Genomic DNA, 18,120 nt, shown 5'->3' on the forward strand with positions numbered 1-18,120 from the left:
CCCCTCCACACATTTCTTGTTAACAAACTATAGTTTTGGCAGTCGGTTAGGACATCTACTTTGTGCATGACACAAGTAATTTTTCCAACAATTGTTTACAGACCGATTATTTCACTTATAATTCAGTGTATCACAAATCCAGTGGGTCAGAAGTTTACATACACTAAGTTGGCTGTGCCTTTAAACAGTTTGGAAAATTCCCGAAAATGATGTCATGGCTTTAGAGGCTTCTGATAGGCTAATTGACATCCTTTGAGTCAATTGGAGGTGTACCTGTAGATGTATTTCAAGGCCTACCTTCAAACTCAGTGCCTCTTTGCTTGACTCCATGGGAAAACCAAAGGAAATCAGCCAAGACCTCAGAAAATAAATTTAGACCTCCACAAATCTGGTTCATCCTTGGGAGCAATTTCCAAACGCCTGAAGGTACCTCGCTCATCTGTAGAAACAATAGTACGCAAGTATAAACACCATGGGACCACGCAGGCGTCATACCGCTCAGGAAGGAGACGCGTTCTGTCTCCTAGAGATGAACGTACTTTGGGTCGAAAAGTGCAAATCCATCCCAGAACTACAGCAAAGGACCTTGTGATGGAGGAAACAGGTACAAAATGGTCTATATCCACAGGCAAACGAGTCCTATATCGAAAAGGGCTCGCAAGCCAAAGAACACATCCCAACCGTGAAGCACAGCATCATGTCGGGGGTGCTTTGCTGCAGGAGGGTCTGGTGCACCACTAGAACACCTGGGAAGGACACTGCAGGGCAAATCAGTTTGCAATTTGAAGTGGTACATATGTGCAACAACCTACTAAATTCATAGTGACAGGTTGCACAAGTAAACAAGGAGCATAGACTATTTCCCTGACCGGGAATCGAACCCAGGCCGCGGCAGTGAGAGCGCCGAATCCTAACCACTAGACCACCAGGGAAGGGTACTAGAGTGCAAATCGGTTCCCAGTGTGAGCTGGTACATATGTGCGATAACCTTCCATATTCATAGTGACAGGTTGCACAAGTAAACATGTAGCAAAAGAGTAGTTCCCTGACCGGGAATCGAACCCGGGCCGCGGCGGTGAGAGCGCCGAATCCTAACCACTAGACCACCAGGGAAGGGTACTTGAGTGCAAATCGGTTCCCAGTGTGAGCTGGTACATATGTGCGATAACCTTCCATATTCATAGTGACAGGTTGCACAAGTAAACATGTAGCAAAAGAGTAGTTCCCTGACCGGGAATCGAACCCGGGCCGCGGCGGTGAGAGCGCCGAATCCTAACCACTAGACCACCAGGGAAGGGTACTAGAGAGAAAATCGGTTCCCAGTGTGAGCTGGCACATACAGTTGAAGTCGTAAGTTTCCATCCACTTAGGCTGGAGTCATTAAAACCTGTTTGTCAACCCCTCCACACATTTCTTGTTAACAAACTATAGTTTTGGCAGTCGGTTAGGACATCTACTTTGTGCATGACACAAGTAATTTTTCCAACAATTGTTTACAGACCGATTATTTCACTTATAATTCAGTGTATCACAAATCCAGTGGGTCAGAAGTTTACATACACTAAGTTGGCTGTGCCTTTAAACAGTTTGGAAAATTCCCGAAAATGATGTCATGGCTTTAGAGGCTTCTGATAGGCTAATTGACATCCTTTGAGTCAATTGGAGGTGTACCTGTAGATGTATTTCAAGGCCTACCTTCAAACTCAGTGCCTCTTTGCTTGACTCCATGGGAAAACCAAAGGAAATCAGCCAAGACCTCAGAAAAAAAATTTAGACCTCCACAAATCTGGTTCATCCTTGGGAGCAATTTCCAAACGCCTGAAGGTACCTCGCTCATCTGTAGAAACAATAGTACGCAAGTATAAACACCATGGGACCACGCAGGCGTCATACCGCTCAGGAAGGAGACGCGTTCTGTCTCCTAGAGATGAACGTACTTTGGGTCGAAAAGTGCAAATCCATCCCAGAACTACAGCAAAGGACCTTGTGAAGATGCTGGAGGAAACAGGTACAAAATGGTCTATATCCACAGGCAAACGAGTCCTATATCGAAAAGGGCTCGCAAGCCAAAGAACACATCCCAACCGTGAAGCACAGCATCATGTCGGGGGTGCTTTGCTGCAGGAGGGTCTGGTGCACCACTAGAACACCTGGGAAGGACACTGCAGGGAAAATCAGTTTGCAATTTGAAGTGGTACATATGTGCAACAACCTACTAAATTCATAGTGACAGGTTGCACAAGTAAACAAGGAGCATAGACTATTTCCCTGACCGGGAATCGAACCCAGGCCGCGGCAGTGAGAGCGCCGAATCCTAACCACTAGACCACCAGGGAAGGGTACTTGAGTGCAAATCGGTTCCCAGTGTGAGCTGGTACATATGTGCGATAACCTTCCATATTCATAGTGACAGGTTGCACAAGTAAACATGTAGCAAAAGAGTAGTTCCCTGACCGGGAATCGAACCCGGGCCGCGGCGGTGAGAGCGCCGAATCCTAACCACTAGACCACCAGGGAAGGGTACTAGAGAGAAAATCGGTTCCCAGTGTGAGCTGGCACATACAGTTGAAGTCGTAAGTTTCCATCCACTTAGGCTGGAGTCATTAAAACCTGTTTGTCAACCCCTCCACACATTTCTTGTTAACAAACTATAGTTTTGGCAGTCGGTTAGGACATCTACTTTGTGCATGACACAAGTAATTTTTCCAACAATTGTTTACAGACCGATTATTTCACTTATAATTCAGTGTATCACAAATCCAGTGGGTCAGAAGTTTACATACACTAAGTTGGCTGTGCCTTTAAACAGTTTGGAAAATTCCCGAAAATGATGTCATGGCTTTAGAGGCTTCTGATAGGCTAATTGACATCCTTTGAGTCAATTGGAGGTGTACCTGTAGATGTATTTCAAGGCCTACCTTCAAACTCAGTGCCTCTTTGCTTGACTCCATGGGAAAACCAAAGGAAATCAGCCAAGACCTCAGAAAAAAAATGTAGACCTCCACAAATCTGGTTCATCCTTGGGAGCAATTTCCAAACGCCTGAAGGTACCTCGCTCATCTGTAGAAACAATAGTACGCAAGTATAAACACCATGGGACCACGCAGGCGTCATACCGCTCAGGAAGGAGACGCGTTCTGTCTCCTAGAGATGAACGTACTTTGGGTCGAAAAGTGCAGAACTACAGCAAAGGACCTTGTGAAGATGCTGGAGGAAACAGGTACAAAATGGTCTATATCCACAGGCAAACGAGTCCTATATCGAAAAGGGCTCGCAAGCCAAAGAACACATCCCAACCGTGAAGCACAGCATCATGTCGGGGGTGCTTTGCTGCAGGAGGGTCTGGTGCACCACTAGAACACCTGGGAAGGACACTGCAGGGCAAATCAGTTTGCAATTTGAAGTGGTACATATGTGCAACAACCTACTAAATTCATAGTGACAGGTTGCACAAGTAAACAAGGAGCATAGACTATTTCCCTGACCGGGAATCGAACCCAGGCCGCGGCAGTGAGAGCGCCGAATCCTAACCACTAGACCACCAGGGAATGGTACTAGAGTGCAAATCGGTTCCCAGTGTGAGCTGGTACATATGTGCGATAACCTTCCATATTCATAGTGACAGGTTGCACAAGTAAACATGTAGCAAAAGAGTAGTTCCCTGACCGGGAATCGAACCCGGGCCGCGGCGGTGAGAGCGCCGAATCCTAACCACTAGACCACCAGGGAAGGGTACTAGAGAGAAAATCGGTTCCCAGTGTGAGCTGGCACATACAGTTGAAGTCGTAAGTTTCCATCCACTTAGGCTGGAGTCATTAAAACCTGTTTGTCAACCCCTCCACACATTTCTTGTTAACAAACTATAGTTTTGGCAGTCGGTTAGGACATCTACTTTGTGCATGACACAAGTAATTTTTCCAACAATTGTTTACAGACCGATTATTTCACTTATAATTCAGTGTATCACAAATCCAGTGGGTCAGAAGTTTACATACACTAAGTTGGCTGTGCCTTTAAACAGTTTGGAAAATTCCCGAAAATGATGTCATGGCTTTAGAAGCTTCTGATAGGCTAATTGACATCCTTTGAGTCAATTGGAGGTGTACCTGTAGATGTATTTCAAGGCCTACCTTCAAACTCAGTGCCTCTTTGCTTGACTCCATGGGAAAACCAAAGGAAATCAGCCAAGACCTCAGAAAAAAAATGTAGACCTCCACAAATCTGGTTCATCCTTGGGAGCAATTTCCAAACGCCTGAAGGTACCTCGCTCATCTGTAGAAACAATAGTACGCAAGTATAAACACCATGGGACCACGCAGGCGTCATACCGCTCAGGAAGGAGACGCGTTCTGTCTCCTAGAGATGAACGTACTTTGGGTCGAAAAGTGCAAATCCATCCCAGAACTACAGCAAAGGACCTTGTGAAGATGCTGGAAAAAAACAGGTACAAAATGGTCTATATCCACAGGCAAACGAGTCCTATATCGAAAAGCAAGCCAAAGAACACATCCCAACCGTGAAGCACAGCATCATGTTGGGGGTGCTTTGCTGCAGGAGGGTCTGGTGCACCACTAGAACACCTGGGAAGGACACTGCAGGGCAAATCAGTTTGCAATTTGAAGTGGTACATATGTGCAACAACCTACTAAATTCATAGTGACAGGATGCACAACTAAACAAGGAGCATAGACTATTTCCTTTACCGGGAATCGAACCCGGGCCGCGGCGGTGAGAGCGCCGAATCCTAACCACTAGACCACCAGGGAAGGGTACTAGAGTGCAAATCGGTTCCCAGTGTGAGCTGGTACATATGTGCGATAACCTTCCATATTCATAGTGACAGGTTGCACAAGTAAACATGTAGCAAAAGAGTAGTTCCCTGACCGGGAATCGAACCCGGGCCACGGCGGTGAGAGCGCCGAATCCTAACCACTAGACCACCAGGGAAGGGTACTTGAGTGCAAATCGGTTCCCAGTGTGAGCTGGTACATATGTGCGATAACCTTCCATATTCATAGTGACAGGTTGCACAAGTAAACATGTAGCAAAAGAGTAGTTCCCTGACCGGGAATCTAACCCGGGCAGCGGCGGTGAGAGCGCCGAATCCTAACCACTAGACCACCAGGGAAGGGTACTAGAGAGAAAATCGGTTCCCAGTGTGAGCTGGCACATACAGTTGAAGTCGTAAGTTTCCATCCACTTAGGCTGGAGTCATTAAAACCTGTTTGTCAACCCCTCCACACATTTCTTGTTAACAAACTATAGTTTTGGCAGTCGGTTAGGACATCTACTTTGTGCATGACACAAGTAATTTTTCCAACAATTGTTTACAGACCGATTATTTCACTTATAATTCAGTGTATCACAAATCCAGTGGGTCAGAAGTTTACATACACTAAGTTGGCTGTGCCTTTAAACAGTTTGGAAAATTCCCGAAAATGATGTCATGGCTTTAGAGGCTTCTGATAGGCTAATTGACATCCTTTGAGTCAATTGGAGGTGTACCTGTAGATGTATTTCAAGGCCTACCTTCAAACTCAGTGCCTCTTTGCTTGACTCCATGGGAAAACCAAAGGAAATCAGCCAAGACCTCAGAAAATAAATTTAGACCTCCACAAATCTGGTTCATCCTTGGGAGCAATTTCCAAACGCCTGAAGGTACCTCGCTCATCTGTAGAAACAATAGTACGCAAGTATAAACACCATGGGACCACGCAGGCGTCATACCGCTCAGGAAGGAGACGCGTTCTGTCTCCTAGAGATGAACGTACTTTGGGTCGAAAAGTGCAAATCCATCCCAGAACTACAGCAAAGGACCTTGTGAAGATGCTGGAGGAAACAGGTACAAAATGGTCTATATCCACAGGCAAACGAGTCCTATATCGAAAAGGGCTCGCAAGCCAAAGAACACATCCCAACCGTGAAGCACAGCATCATGTCGGGGGTGCTTTGCTGCAGGAGGGTCTGGTGCACCACTAGAACACCTGGGAAGGACACTGCAGGGCAAATCAGTTTGCAATTTGAAGTGGTACATATGTGCAACAACCTACTAAATTCATAGTGACAGGTTGCACAAGTAAACAAGGAGCATAGACTATTTCCCTGACCGGGAATCGAACCCAGGCCGCGGCAGTGAGAGCGCCAAATCCTAACCACTAGACCACCAGGGAAGGGTACTTGAGTGCAAATCGGTTCCCAGTGTGAGCTGGTACATATGTGCGATAACCTTCCATATTCATAGTGACAGGTTGCACAAGTAAACATGTAGCAAAAGAGTAGTTCCCTGACCGGGAATCGAACCCGGGCCGCGGCGGTGAGAGCGCCGAATCCTAACCACTAGACCACCAGGGAAGGGTACTAGAGAGAAAATCGGTTCCCAGTGTGAGCTGGCACATACAGTTGAAGTCGTAAGTTTCCATCCACTTAGGCTGGAGTCATTAAAACCTGTTTGTCAACCCCTCCACACATTTCTTGTTAACAAACTATAGTTTTGGCAGTCGGTTAGGACATCTACTTTGTGCATGACACAAGTAATTTTTCCAACAATTGTTTACAGACCGATTATTTCACTTATAATTCAGTGTATCACAAATCCAGTGGGTCAGAAGTTTACATACACTAAGTTGGCTGTGCCTTTAAACAGTTTGGAAAATTCCCGAAAATGATGTCATGGCTTTAGAAGCTTCTGATAGGCTAATTGACATCCTTTGAGTCAATTGGAGGTGTACCTGTAGATGTATTTCAAGGCCTACCTTCAAACTCAGTGCCTCTTTGCTTGACTCCATGGGAAAACCAAAGGAAATCAGCCAAGACCTCAGAAAAAAAATGTAGACCTCCACAAATCTGGTTCATCCTTGGGAGCAATTTCCAAACGCCTGAAGGTACCTCGCTCATCTGTAGAAACAATAGTACGCAAGTATAAACACCATGGGACCACGCAGGCGTCATACCGCTCAGGAAGGAGACGCGTTCTGTCTCCTAGAGATGAACGTACTTTGGGTCGAAAAGTGCAAATCCATCCCAGAACTACAGCAAAGGACCTTGTGAAGATGCTGGAAAAAAACAGGTACAAAATGGTCTATATCCACAGGCAAACGAGTCCTATATCGAAAAGCAAGCCAAAGAACACATCCCAACCGTGAAGCACAGCATCATGTTGGGGGTGCTTTGCTGCAGGAGGGTCTGGTGCACCACTAGAACACCTGGGAAGGACACTGCAGGGCAAATCAGTTTGCAATTTGAAGTGGTACATATGTGCAACAACCTACTAAATTCATAGTGACAGGATGCACAACTAAACAAGGAGCATAGACTATTTCCTTTACCGGGAATCGAACCCGGGCCGCGGCGGTGAGAGCGCCGAATCCTAACCACTAGACCACCAGGGAAGGGTACTAGAGTGCAAATCGGTTCCCAGTGTGAGCTGGTACATATGTGCGATAACCTTCCATATTCATAGTGACAGGTTGCACAAGTAAACATGTAGCAAAAGAGTAGTTCCCTGACCGGGAATCGAACCCGGGCCACGGCGGTGAGAGCGCCGAATCCTAACCACTAGACCACCAGGGAAGGGTACTTGAGTGCAAATCGGTTCCCAGTGTGAGCTGGTACATATGTGCGATAACCTTCCATATTCATAGTGACAGGTTGCACAAGTAAACATGTAGCAAAAGAGTAGTTCCCTGACCGGGAATCTAACCCGGGCAGCGGCGGTGAGAGCGCCGAATCCTAACCACTAGACCACCAGGGAAGGGTACTAGAGAGAAAATCGGTTCCCAGTGTGAGCTGGCACATACAGTTGAAGTCGTAAGTTTCCATCCACTTAGGCTGGAGTCATTAAAACCTGTTTGTCAACCCCTCCACACATTTCTTGTTAACAAACTATAGTTTTGGCAGTCGGTTAGGACATCTACTTTGTGCATGACACAAGTAATTTTTCCAACAATTGTTTACAGACCGATTATTTCACTTATAATTCAGTGTATCACAAATCCAGTGGGTCAGAAGTTTACATACACTAAGTTGGCTGTGCCTTTAAACAGTTTGGAAAATTCCCGAAAATGATGTCATGGCTTTAGAGGCTTCTGATAGGCTAATTGACATCCTTTGAGTCAATTGGAGGTGTACCTGTAGATGTATTTCAAGGCCTACCTTCAAACTCAGTGCCTCTTTGCTTGACTCCATGGGAAAACCAAAGGAAATCAGCCAAGACCTCAGAAAATAAATTTAGACCTCCACAAATCTGGTTCATCCTTGGGAGCAATTTCCAAACGCCTGAAGGTACCTCGCTCATCTGTAGAAACAATAGTACGCAAGTATAAACACCATGGGACCACGCAGGCGTCATACCGCTCAGGAAGGAGACGCGTTCTGTCTCCTAGAGATGAACGTACTTTGGGTCGAAAAGTGCAAATCCATCCCAGAACTACAGCAAAGGACCTTGTGAAGATGCTGGAGGAAACAGGTACAAAATGGTCTATATCCACAGGCAAACGAGTCCTATATCGAAAAGGGCTCGCAAGCCAAAGAACACATCCCAACCGTGAAGCACAGCATCATGTCGGGGGTGCTTTGCTGCAGGAGGGTCTGGTGCACCACTAGAACACCTGGGAAGGACACTGCAGGGCAAATCAGTTTGCAATTTGAAGTGGTACATATGTGCAACAACCTACTAAATTCATAGTGACAGGTTGCACAAGTAAACAAGGAGCATAGACTATTTCCCTGACCGGGAATCGAACCCAGGCCGCGGCAGTGAGAGCGCCAAATCCTAACCACTAGACCACCAGGGAAGGGTACTAGAGTGCAAATCGGTTCCCAGTGTGAGCTGGTACATATGTGCGATAACCTTCCATATTCATAGTGACAGGTTGCACAAGTAAACATGTAGCAAAAGAGTAGTTCCCTGACCGGGAATCGAACCCGGGCCGCGGCGGTGAGAGCGCAGAATCCTAACCACTAGACCACCAGGGAAGGGTACTTGAGTGCAAATCGGTTCCCAGTGTGAGCTGGTACATATGTGCGATAACCTTCCATATTCATAGTGACAGGTTGCACAAGTAAACATGTAGCAAAAGAGTAGTTCCCTGACCGGGAATCGAACCCGGGCCGCGGCGGTGAGAGCGCCGAATCCTAACCACTAGACCACCAGGGAAGGGTACTAGAGAGAAAATCGGTTCCCAGTGTGAGCTGGCACATACAGTTGAAGTCGTACGTTTCCATCCACTTAGGCTGGAGTCATTAAAACCTGTTTGTCAACCCCTCCACACATTTCTTGTTAACAAACTATAGTTTTGGCAGTCGGTTAGGACATCTACTTTGTGCATGACACAAGTAATTTTTCCAACAATTGTTTACAGACCGATTATTTCACTTATAATTCAGTGTATCACAAATCCAGTGGGTCAGAAGTTTACATACACTAAGTTGGCTGTGCCTTTAAACAGTTTGGAAAATTCCCGAAAATGATGTCATGGCTTTAGAGGCTTCTGATAGGCTAATTGACATCCTTTGAGTCAATTGGAGGTGTACCTGTAGATGTATTTCAAGGCCTACCTTCAAACTCAGTGCCTCTTTGCTTGACTCCATGGGAAAACCAAAGGAAATCAGCCAAGACCTCAGAAAATAAATTTAGACCTCCACAAATCTGGTTCATCCTTGGGAGCAATTTCCAAACGCCTGAAGGTACCTCGCTCATCTGTAGAAACAATAGTACGCAAGTATAAACACCATGGGACCACGCAGGCGTCATACCGCTCAGGAAGGAGACGCGTTCTGTCTCCTAGAGATGAACGTACTTTGGGTCGAAAAGTGCAAATCCATCCCAGAACTACAGCAAAGGACCTTGTGAAGATGCTGGAGGAAACAGGTACAAAATGGTCTATATCCACAGGCAAACGAGTCCTATATCGAAAAGGGCTCGCAAGCCAAAGAACACATCCCAACCGTGAAGCACAGCATCATGTCGGGGGTGCTTTGCTGCAGGAGGGTCTGGTGCACCACTAGAACACCTGGGAAGGACACTGCAGGGCAAATCAGTTTGCAATTTGAAGTGGTATATGTGCAACAACCTACTAAATTCATAGTGACAGGTTGCACAAGTAAACAAGGAGCATAGACTATTTCCCTGACCGGGAATCGAACCCAGGCCGCGGCAGTGAGAGCGCCGAATCCTAACCACTAGACCACCAGGGAAGGGTACTAGAGAGAAAATCGGTTCCCAGTGTGAGCTGGCACATACAGTTGAAGTCGTAAGTTTCCATCCACTTAGGCTGGAGTCATTAAAACCTGTTTGTCAACCCCTCCACACATTTCTTGTTAACAAACTATAGTTTTGGCAGTCGGTTAGGACATCTACTTTGTGCATGACACAAGTAATTTTTCCAACAATTGTTTACAGACCGATTATTTCACTTATAATTCAGTGTATCACAAATCCAGTGGGTCAGAAGTTTACATACACTAAGTTGGCTGTGCCTTTAAACAGTTTGGAAAATTCCCGAAAATGATGTCATGGCTTTAGAAGCTTCTGATAGGCTAATTGACATCCTTTGAGTCAATTGGAGGTGTACCTGTAGATGTATTTCAAGGCCTACCTTCAAACTCAGTGCCTCTTTGCTTGACTCCATGGGAAAACCAAAGGAAATCAGCCAAGACCTCAGAAAAAAAATGTAGACCTCCACAAATCTGGTTCATCCTTGGGAGCAATTTCCAAACGCCTGAAGGTACCTCGCTCATCTGTAGAAACAATAGTACGCAAGTATAAACACCATGGGACCACGCAGGCGTCATACCGCTCAGGAAGGAGACGCGTTCTGTCTCCTAGAGATGAACGTACTTTGGGTCGAAAAGTGCAAATCCATCCCAGAACTACAGCAAAGGACCTTGTGAAGATGCTGGAAAAAAACAGGTACAAAATGGTCTATATCCACAGGCAAACGAGTCCTATATCGAAAAGGGCTCGCAAGCCAAAGAACACATCCCAACCGTGAAGCACAGCATCATGTTGGGGGTGCTTTGCTGCAGGAGGGTCTGGTGCACCACTAGAACACCTGGGAAGGACACTGCAGGGCAAATCAGTTTGCAATTTGAAGTGGTACATATGTGCAACAACCTACTAAATTCATAGTGACAGGATGCACAACTAAACAAGGAGCATAGACTATTTCCTTTACCGGGAATCGAACCCGGGCCGCGGCGGTGAGAGCGCCGAATCCTAACCACTAGACCACCAGGGAAGGGTACTAGAGTGCAAATCGGTTCCCAGTGTGAGCTGGTACATATGTGCGATAACCTTCCATATTCATAGTGACAGGTTGCACAAGTAAACATGTAGCAAAAGAGTAGTTCCCTGACCGGGAATCGAACCCGGGCCACGGCGGTGAGAGCGCCGAATCCTAACCACTAGACCACCAGGGAAGGGTACTTGAGTGCAAATCGGTTCCCAGTGTGAGCTGGTACATATGTGCGATAACCTTCCATATTCATAGTGACAGGTTGCACAAGTAAACATGTAGCAAAAGAGTAGTTCCCTGACCGGGAATCTAACCCGGGCAGCGGCGGTGAGAGCGCCGAATCCTAACCACTAGACCACCAGGGAAGGGTACTAGAGAGAAAATCGGTTCCCAGTGTGAGCTGGCACATACAGTTGAAGTCGTAAGTTTCCATCCACTTAGGCTGGAGTCATTAAAACCTGTTTGTCAACCCCTCCACACATTTCTTGTTAACAAACTATAGTTTTGGCAGTCGGTTAGGACATCTACTTTGTGCATGACACAAGTAATTTTTCCAACAATTGTTTACAGACCGATTATTTCACTTATAATTCAGTGTATCACAAATCCAGTGGGTCAGAAGTTTACATACACTAAGTTGGCTGTGCCTTTAAACAGTTTGGAAAATTCCCGAAAATGATGTCATGGCTTTAGAGGCTTCTGATAGGCTAATTGACATCCTTTGAGTCAATTGGAGGTGTACCTGTAGATGTATTTCAAGGCCTACCTTCAAACTCAGTGCCTCTTTGCTTGACTCCATGGGAAAACCAAAGGAAATCAGCCAAGACCTCAGAAAAAAAATGTAGACCTCCACAAATCTGGTTCATCCTTGGGAGCAATTTCCAAACGCCTGAAGGTACCTCGCTCATCTGTAGAAACAATAGTACGCAAGTATAAACACCATGGGACCACGCAGGCGTCATACCGCTCAGGAAGGAGACGCGTTCTGTCTCCTAGAGATGAACGTACTTTGGGTCGAAAAGTGCAAATCCATCCCAGAACTACAGCAAAGGACCTTGTGAAGATGCTGGAGGAAACAGGTACAAAATGGTCTATATCCACAGGCAAACGAGTCCTATATCGAAAAGGGCTCGCAAGCCAAAGAACACATCCCAACCGTGAAGCACAGCATCATGTCGGGGGTGCTTTGCTGCAGGAGGGTCTGGTGCACCACTAGAACACCTGGGAAGGACACTGCAGGGCAAATCAGTTTGCAATTTGAAGTGGTACATATGTGCAACAACCTACTAAATTCATAGTGACAGGTTGCACAAGTAAACAAGGAGCATAGACTATTTCCCTGACCGGGAATCAAACCCAGGCCGCGGCAGTGAGAGCGCCAAATCCTAACCACTAGACCACCAGGGAAGGGTACTAGAGTGCAAATCGGTTCCCAGTGTGAGCTGGTACATATGTGCGATAACCTTCCATATTCATAGTGACAGGTTGCACAAGTAAACATGTAGCAAAAGAGTAGTTCCCTGACCGGGAATCGAACCCGGGCCGCGGCGGTGAGAGCGCCGAATCCTAACCACTAGACCACCAGGGAAGGGTACTAGAGAGAAAATCGGTTCCCAGTGTGAGCTGGCACATACAGTTGAAGTCGTAAGTTTCCATCCACTTAGGCTGGAGTCATTAAAACCTGTTTGTCAACCCCTCCACACATTTCTTGTTAACAAACTATAGTTTTGGCAGTCGGTTAGGACATCTACTTTGTGCATGACACAAGTAATTTTTCCAACAATTGTTTACAGACCGATTATTTCACTTATAATTCAGTGTATCACAAATCCAGTGGGTCAGAAGTTTACATACACTAAGTTGGCTGTGCCTTTAAACAGTTTGGAAAATTCCCGAAAATGATGTCATGGCTTTAGAAGCTTCTGATAGGCTAATTGACATCCTTTGAGTCAATTGGAGGTGTACCTGTAGATGTATTTCAAGGCCTACCTTCAAACTCAGTGCCTCTTTGCTTGACTCCATGGGAAAACCAAAGGAAATCAGCCAAGACCTCAGAAAAAAAATGTAGACCTCCACAAATCTGGTTCATCCTTGGGAGCAATTTCCAAACGCCTGAAGGTACCTCGCTCATCTGTAGAAACAATAGTACGCAAGTATAAACACCATGGGACCACGCAGGCGTCATACCGCTCAGGAAGGAGACGCGTTCTGTCTCCTAGAGATGAACGTACTTTGGGTCGAAAAGTGCAAATCCATCCCAGAACTACAGCAAAGGACCTTGTGAAGATGCTGGAAAAAAACAGGTACAAAATGGTCTATATCCACAGGCAAACGAGTCCTATATCGAAAAGCAAGCCAAAGAACACATCCCAACCGTGAAGCACAGCATCATGTTGGGGGTGCTTTGCTGCAGGAGGGTCTGGTGCACCACTAGAACACCTGGGAAGGACACTGCAGGGCAAATCAGTTTGCAATTTGAAGTGGTACATATGTGCAACAACCTACTAAATTCATAGTGACAGGATGCACAACTAAACAAGGAGCATAGACTATTTCCTTTACCGGGAATCGAACCCGGGCCGCGGCGGTGAGAGCGCCGAATCCTAACCACTAGACCACCAGGGAAGGGTACTAGAGTGCAAATCGGTTCCCAGTGTGAGCTGGTACATATGTGCGATAACCTTCCATATTCATAGTGACAGGTTGCACAAGTAAACATGTAGCAAAAGAGTAGTTCCCTGACCGGGAATCGAACCCGGGCCACGGCGGTGAGAGCACCGAATCCTAACCACTAGACCACCAGGGAAGGGTACTTGAGTGCAAATCGGTTCCCAGTGTGAGCTGGTACATATGTGCGATAACCTTCCATATTCATAGTGACAGGTTGCACAAGTAAACATGTAGCAAAAGAGTAGTTCCCTGACCGGGAATCTAACCCGGGCAGCGGCGGTGAGAGCGCCGAATCCTAACCACTAGACCACCAGGGAAGGGTACTAGAGAGAAAATCGGTTCCCAGTGTGAGCTGGCACATACAGTTGAAGTCGTAAGTTTCCATCCACTTAGGCTGGAGTCATTAAAACCTGTTTGTCAACCCCTCCACACATTTCTTGTTAACAAACTATAGTTTTGGCAGTCGGTTAGGACATCTACTTTGTGCATGACACAAGTAATTTTTCCAACAATTGTTTACAGACCGATTATTTCACTTATAATTCAGTGTATCACAAATCCAGTGGGTCAGAAGTTTACATACACTAAGTTGGCTGTGCCTTTAAACAGTTTGGAAAATTCCCGAAAATGATGTCATGGCTTTAGAGGCTTCTGATAGGCTAATTGACATCCTTTGAGTCAATTGGAGGTGTACCTGTAGATGTATTTCAAGGCCTACCTTCAAACTCAGTGCCTCTTTGCTTGACTCCATGGGAAAACCAAAGGAAATCAGCCAAGACCTCAGAAAAAAAATGTAGACCTCCACAAATCTGGTTCATCCTTGGGAGCAATTTCCAAACGCCTGAAGGTACCTCGCTCATCTGTAGAAACAATAGTACGCAAGTATAAACACCATGGGACCACGCAGGCGTCATACCGCTCAGGAAGGAGACGCGTTCTGTCTCCTAGAGATGAACGTACTTTGGGTCGAAAAGTGCAAATCCATCCCAGAACTACAGCAAAGGACCTTGTGAAGATGCTGGAGGAAACAGGTACAAAATGGTCTATATCCACAGGCAAACGAGTCCTATATCGAAAAGGGCTCGCAAGCCAAAGAACACATCCCAACCGTGAAGCACAGCATCATGTTGGGGGTGCTTTGCTGCAGGAGGGTCTGGTGCACCACTAGAACACCTGGGAAGGACACTGCAGGGCAAATCAGTTTGCAATTTGAAGTGGTACATATGTGCAACAACCTACTAAATTCATAGTGACAGGTTGCACAAGTAAACAAGGAGCATAGACTATTTCCCTGACCGGGAATCGAACCCAGGCCGCGGCAGTGAGAGCGCCAAATCCTAACCACTAGACCACCAGGGAAGGGTACTAGAGTGCAAATCGGTTCCCAGTGTGAGCTGGTACATATGTGCGATAACCTTCCATATTCATAGTGACAGGTTGCACAAGTAAACATGTAGCAAAAGAGTAGTTCCCTGACCGGGAATCGAACCCGGGCCGCGGCGGTGAGAGCGCAGAATCCTAACCACTAGACCACCAGGGAAGGGTACTTGAGTGCAAATCGGTTCCCAGTGTGAGCTGGTACATATGTGCGATAACCTTCCATATTCATAGTGACAGGTTGCACAAGTAAACATGTAGCAAAAGAGTAGTTCCCTGACCGGGAATCGAACCCGGGCCGCGGCGGTGAGAGCGCCGAATCCTAACCACTAGACCACCAGGGAAGGGTACTAGAGAGAAAATCGGTTCCCAGTGTGAGCTGGCACATACAGTTGAAGTCGTACGTTTCCATCCACTTAGGCTGGAGTCATTAAAACCTGTTTGTCAACCCCTCCACACATTTCTTGTTAACAAACTATAGTTTTGGCAGTCGGTTAGGACATCTACTTTGTGCATGACACAAGTAATTTTTCCAACAATTGTTTACAGACCGATTATTTCACTTATAATTCAGTGTATCACAAATCCAGTGGGTCAGAAGTTTACATACACTAAGTTGGCTGTGCCTTTAAACAGTTTGGAAAATTCCCGAAAATGATGTCATGGCTTTAGAGGCTTCTGATAGGCTAATTGACATCCTTTGAGTCAATTGGAGGTGTACCTGTAGATGTATTTCAAGGCCTACCTTCAAACTCAGTGCCTCTTTGCTTGACTCCATGGGAAAACCAAAGGAAATCAGCCAAGACCTCAGAAAATAAATTTAGACCTCCACAAATCTGGTTCATCCTTGGGAGCAATTTCCAAACGCCTGAAGGTACCTCGCTCATCTGTAGAAACAATAGTACGCAAGTATAAACACCATGGGACCACGCAGGCGTCATACCGCTCAGGAAGGAGACGCGTTCTGTCTCCTAGAGATGAACGTACTTTGGGTCGAAAAGTGCAAATCCATCCCAGAACTACAGCAAAGGACCTTGTGAAGATGCTGGAGGAAACAGGTACAAAATGGTCTATATCCACAGGCAAACGAGTCCTATATCGAAAAGGGCTCGCAAGCCAAAGAACACATCCCAACCGTGAAGCACAGCATCATGTCGGGGGTGCTTTGCTGCAGGAGGGTCTGGTGCACCACTAGAACACCTGGGAAGGACACTGCAGGGCAAATCAGTTTGCAATTTGAAGTGGTATATGTGCAACAACCTACTAAATTCATAGTGACAGGTTGCACAAGTAAACAAGGAGCATAGACTATTTCCCTGACCGGGAATCGAACCCAGGCCGCGGCAGTGAGAGCGCCGAATCCTAACCACTAGACCACCAGGGAAGGGTACTAGAGAGAAAATCGGTTCCCAGTGTGAGCTGGCACATACAGTTGAAGTCGTAAGTTTCCATCCACTTAGGCTGGAGTCATTAAAACCTGTTTGTCAACCCCTCCACACATTTCTTGTTAACAAACTATAGTTTTGGCAGTCGGTTAGGACATCTACTTTGTGCATGACACAAGTAATTTTTCCAACAATTGTTTACAGACCGATTATTTCACTTATAATTCAGTGTATCACAAATCCAGTGGGTCAGAAGTTTACATACACTAAGTTGGCTGTGCCTTTAAACAGTTTGGAAAATTCCCGAAAATGATGTCATGGCTTTAGAGGCTTCTGATAGGCTAATTGACATCCTTTGAGTCAATTGGAGGTGTACCTGTAGATGTATTTCAAGGCCTACCTTCAAACTCAGTGCCTCTTTGCTTGACTCCATGGGAAAACCAAAGGAAATCAGCCAAGACCTCAGAAAAAAAATGTAGACCTCCACAAATCTGGTTCATCCTTGGGAGCAATTTCCAAACGCCTGAAGGTACCTCGCTCATCTGTAGAAACAATAGTACGCAAGTATAAACACCATGGGACCACGCAGGCGTCATACCGCTCAGGAAGGAGACGCGTTCTGTCTCCTAGAGATGAACGTACTTTGGGTCGAAAAGTGCAAATCCATCCCAGAACTACAGCAAAGGACCTTGTGAAGATGCTGGAGGAAACAGGTACAAAATGGTCTATATCCACAGGCAAACGAGTCCTATATCGAAAAGGGCTCGCAAGCCAAAGAACACATCCCAACCGTGAAGCACAGCATCATGTCGGGGGTGCTTTGCTGCAGGAGGGTCTGGTGCACCACTAGAACACCTGGGAAGGACACTGCAGGGCAAATCAGTTTGCAATTTGAAGTGGTACATATGTGCAACAACCTACTAAATTCATAGTGACAGGATGCACAACTAAACAAGGAGCATAGACTATTTCCTTTACCGGGAATCGAACCCGGGCCGCGGCGGTGAGAGCGCCGAATCCTAACCACTAGACCACCAGGGAAGGGTACTAGAGTGCAAATCGGTTCCCAGTGTGAGCTGGTACATATGTGCGATAACCTTCCATATTCATAGTGACAGGTTGCACAAGTAAACATGTAGCAAAAGAGTAGTTCCCTGACCGGGAATCGAACCCGGGCCACGGCGGTGAGAGCGCCGAATCCTAACCACTAGACCACCAGGGAAGGGTACTTGAGTGCAAATCGGTTCCCAGTGTGAGCTGGTACATATGTGCGATAACCTTCCATATTCATAGTGACAGGTTGCACAAGTAAACATGTAGCAAAAGAGTAGTTCCCTGACCGGGAATCTAACCCGGGCAGCGGCGGTGAGAGCGCCGAATCCTAACCACTAGACCACCAGGGAAGGGTACTAGAGAGAAAATCGGTTCCCAGTGTGAGCTGGCACATACAGTTG

The 18,120-nt window shown here is 46.3% G+C and overlaps 13 non-coding genes across 13 annotated transcripts; all 13 read right to left on the reverse strand.

Moving 5' to 3' along the window:
- Nucleotides 1–1,041: 1,041 nt before the first annotated feature.
- trnae-cuc (transfer RNA glutamic acid (anticodon CUC)) lies at nt 1,042–1,113 on the reverse strand. The gene has a single exon. It is a non-coding gene; the product is annotated as a tRNA-Glu (tRNA).
- A 109-nt stretch (nt 1,114–1,222) lies between these two features.
- Nucleotides 1,223–1,294, reverse strand: trnae-cuc (transfer RNA glutamic acid (anticodon CUC)). Its single transcript has one exon. It is a non-coding gene; the product is annotated as a tRNA-Glu (tRNA).
- Nucleotides 1,295–2,445: 1,151 nt separating this feature from the next.
- trnae-cuc (transfer RNA glutamic acid (anticodon CUC)) lies at nt 2,446–2,517 on the reverse strand. The gene has a single exon. It is a non-coding gene; the product is annotated as a tRNA-Glu (tRNA).
- Nucleotides 2,518–3,657: 1,140 nt separating this feature from the next.
- On the reverse strand, nt 3,658–3,729 carry trnae-cuc (transfer RNA glutamic acid (anticodon CUC)). The gene has a single exon. It is a non-coding gene; the product is annotated as a tRNA-Glu (tRNA).
- Nucleotides 3,730–4,875: 1,146 nt separating this feature from the next.
- Nucleotides 4,876–4,947, reverse strand: trnae-cuc (transfer RNA glutamic acid (anticodon CUC)). Its single transcript has one exon. It is a non-coding gene; the product is annotated as a tRNA-Glu (tRNA).
- Nucleotides 4,948–6,279: 1,332 nt separating this feature from the next.
- On the reverse strand, nt 6,280–6,351 carry trnae-cuc (transfer RNA glutamic acid (anticodon CUC)). The gene has a single exon. It is a non-coding gene; the product is annotated as a tRNA-Glu (tRNA).
- A 1,146-nt stretch (nt 6,352–7,497) lies between these two features.
- trnae-cuc (transfer RNA glutamic acid (anticodon CUC)) lies at nt 7,498–7,569 on the reverse strand. The gene has a single exon. It is a non-coding gene; the product is annotated as a tRNA-Glu (tRNA).
- Nucleotides 7,570–9,082: 1,513 nt separating this feature from the next.
- On the reverse strand, nt 9,083–9,154 carry trnae-cuc (transfer RNA glutamic acid (anticodon CUC)). Its single transcript has one exon. It is a non-coding gene; the product is annotated as a tRNA-Glu (tRNA).
- A 2,192-nt stretch (nt 9,155–11,346) lies between these two features.
- trnae-cuc (transfer RNA glutamic acid (anticodon CUC)) lies at nt 11,347–11,418 on the reverse strand. Its single transcript has one exon. It is a non-coding gene; the product is annotated as a tRNA-Glu (tRNA).
- A 1,332-nt stretch (nt 11,419–12,750) lies between these two features.
- trnae-cuc (transfer RNA glutamic acid (anticodon CUC)) lies at nt 12,751–12,822 on the reverse strand. The gene has a single exon. It is a non-coding gene; the product is annotated as a tRNA-Glu (tRNA).
- Nucleotides 12,823–13,968: 1,146 nt separating this feature from the next.
- Nucleotides 13,969–14,040, reverse strand: trnae-cuc (transfer RNA glutamic acid (anticodon CUC)). Its single transcript has one exon. It is a non-coding gene; the product is annotated as a tRNA-Glu (tRNA).
- A 1,513-nt stretch (nt 14,041–15,553) lies between these two features.
- Nucleotides 15,554–15,625, reverse strand: trnae-cuc (transfer RNA glutamic acid (anticodon CUC)). Its single transcript has one exon. It is a non-coding gene; the product is annotated as a tRNA-Glu (tRNA).
- A 2,191-nt stretch (nt 15,626–17,816) lies between these two features.
- Nucleotides 17,817–17,888, reverse strand: trnae-cuc (transfer RNA glutamic acid (anticodon CUC)). Its single transcript has one exon. It is a non-coding gene; the product is annotated as a tRNA-Glu (tRNA).
- Nucleotides 17,889–18,120: the final 232 nt, after the last annotated feature.

Source organism: Oncorhynchus mykiss, chromosome 10 (genome assembly GCF_057628025.1).
Source record: "Oncorhynchus mykiss isolate SJ-2025 chromosome 10, ASM5762802v1, whole genome shotgun sequence".
NCBI classification, from domain to species: domain Eukaryota; kingdom Metazoa; phylum Chordata; class Actinopteri; order Salmoniformes; family Salmonidae; genus Oncorhynchus; species Oncorhynchus mykiss.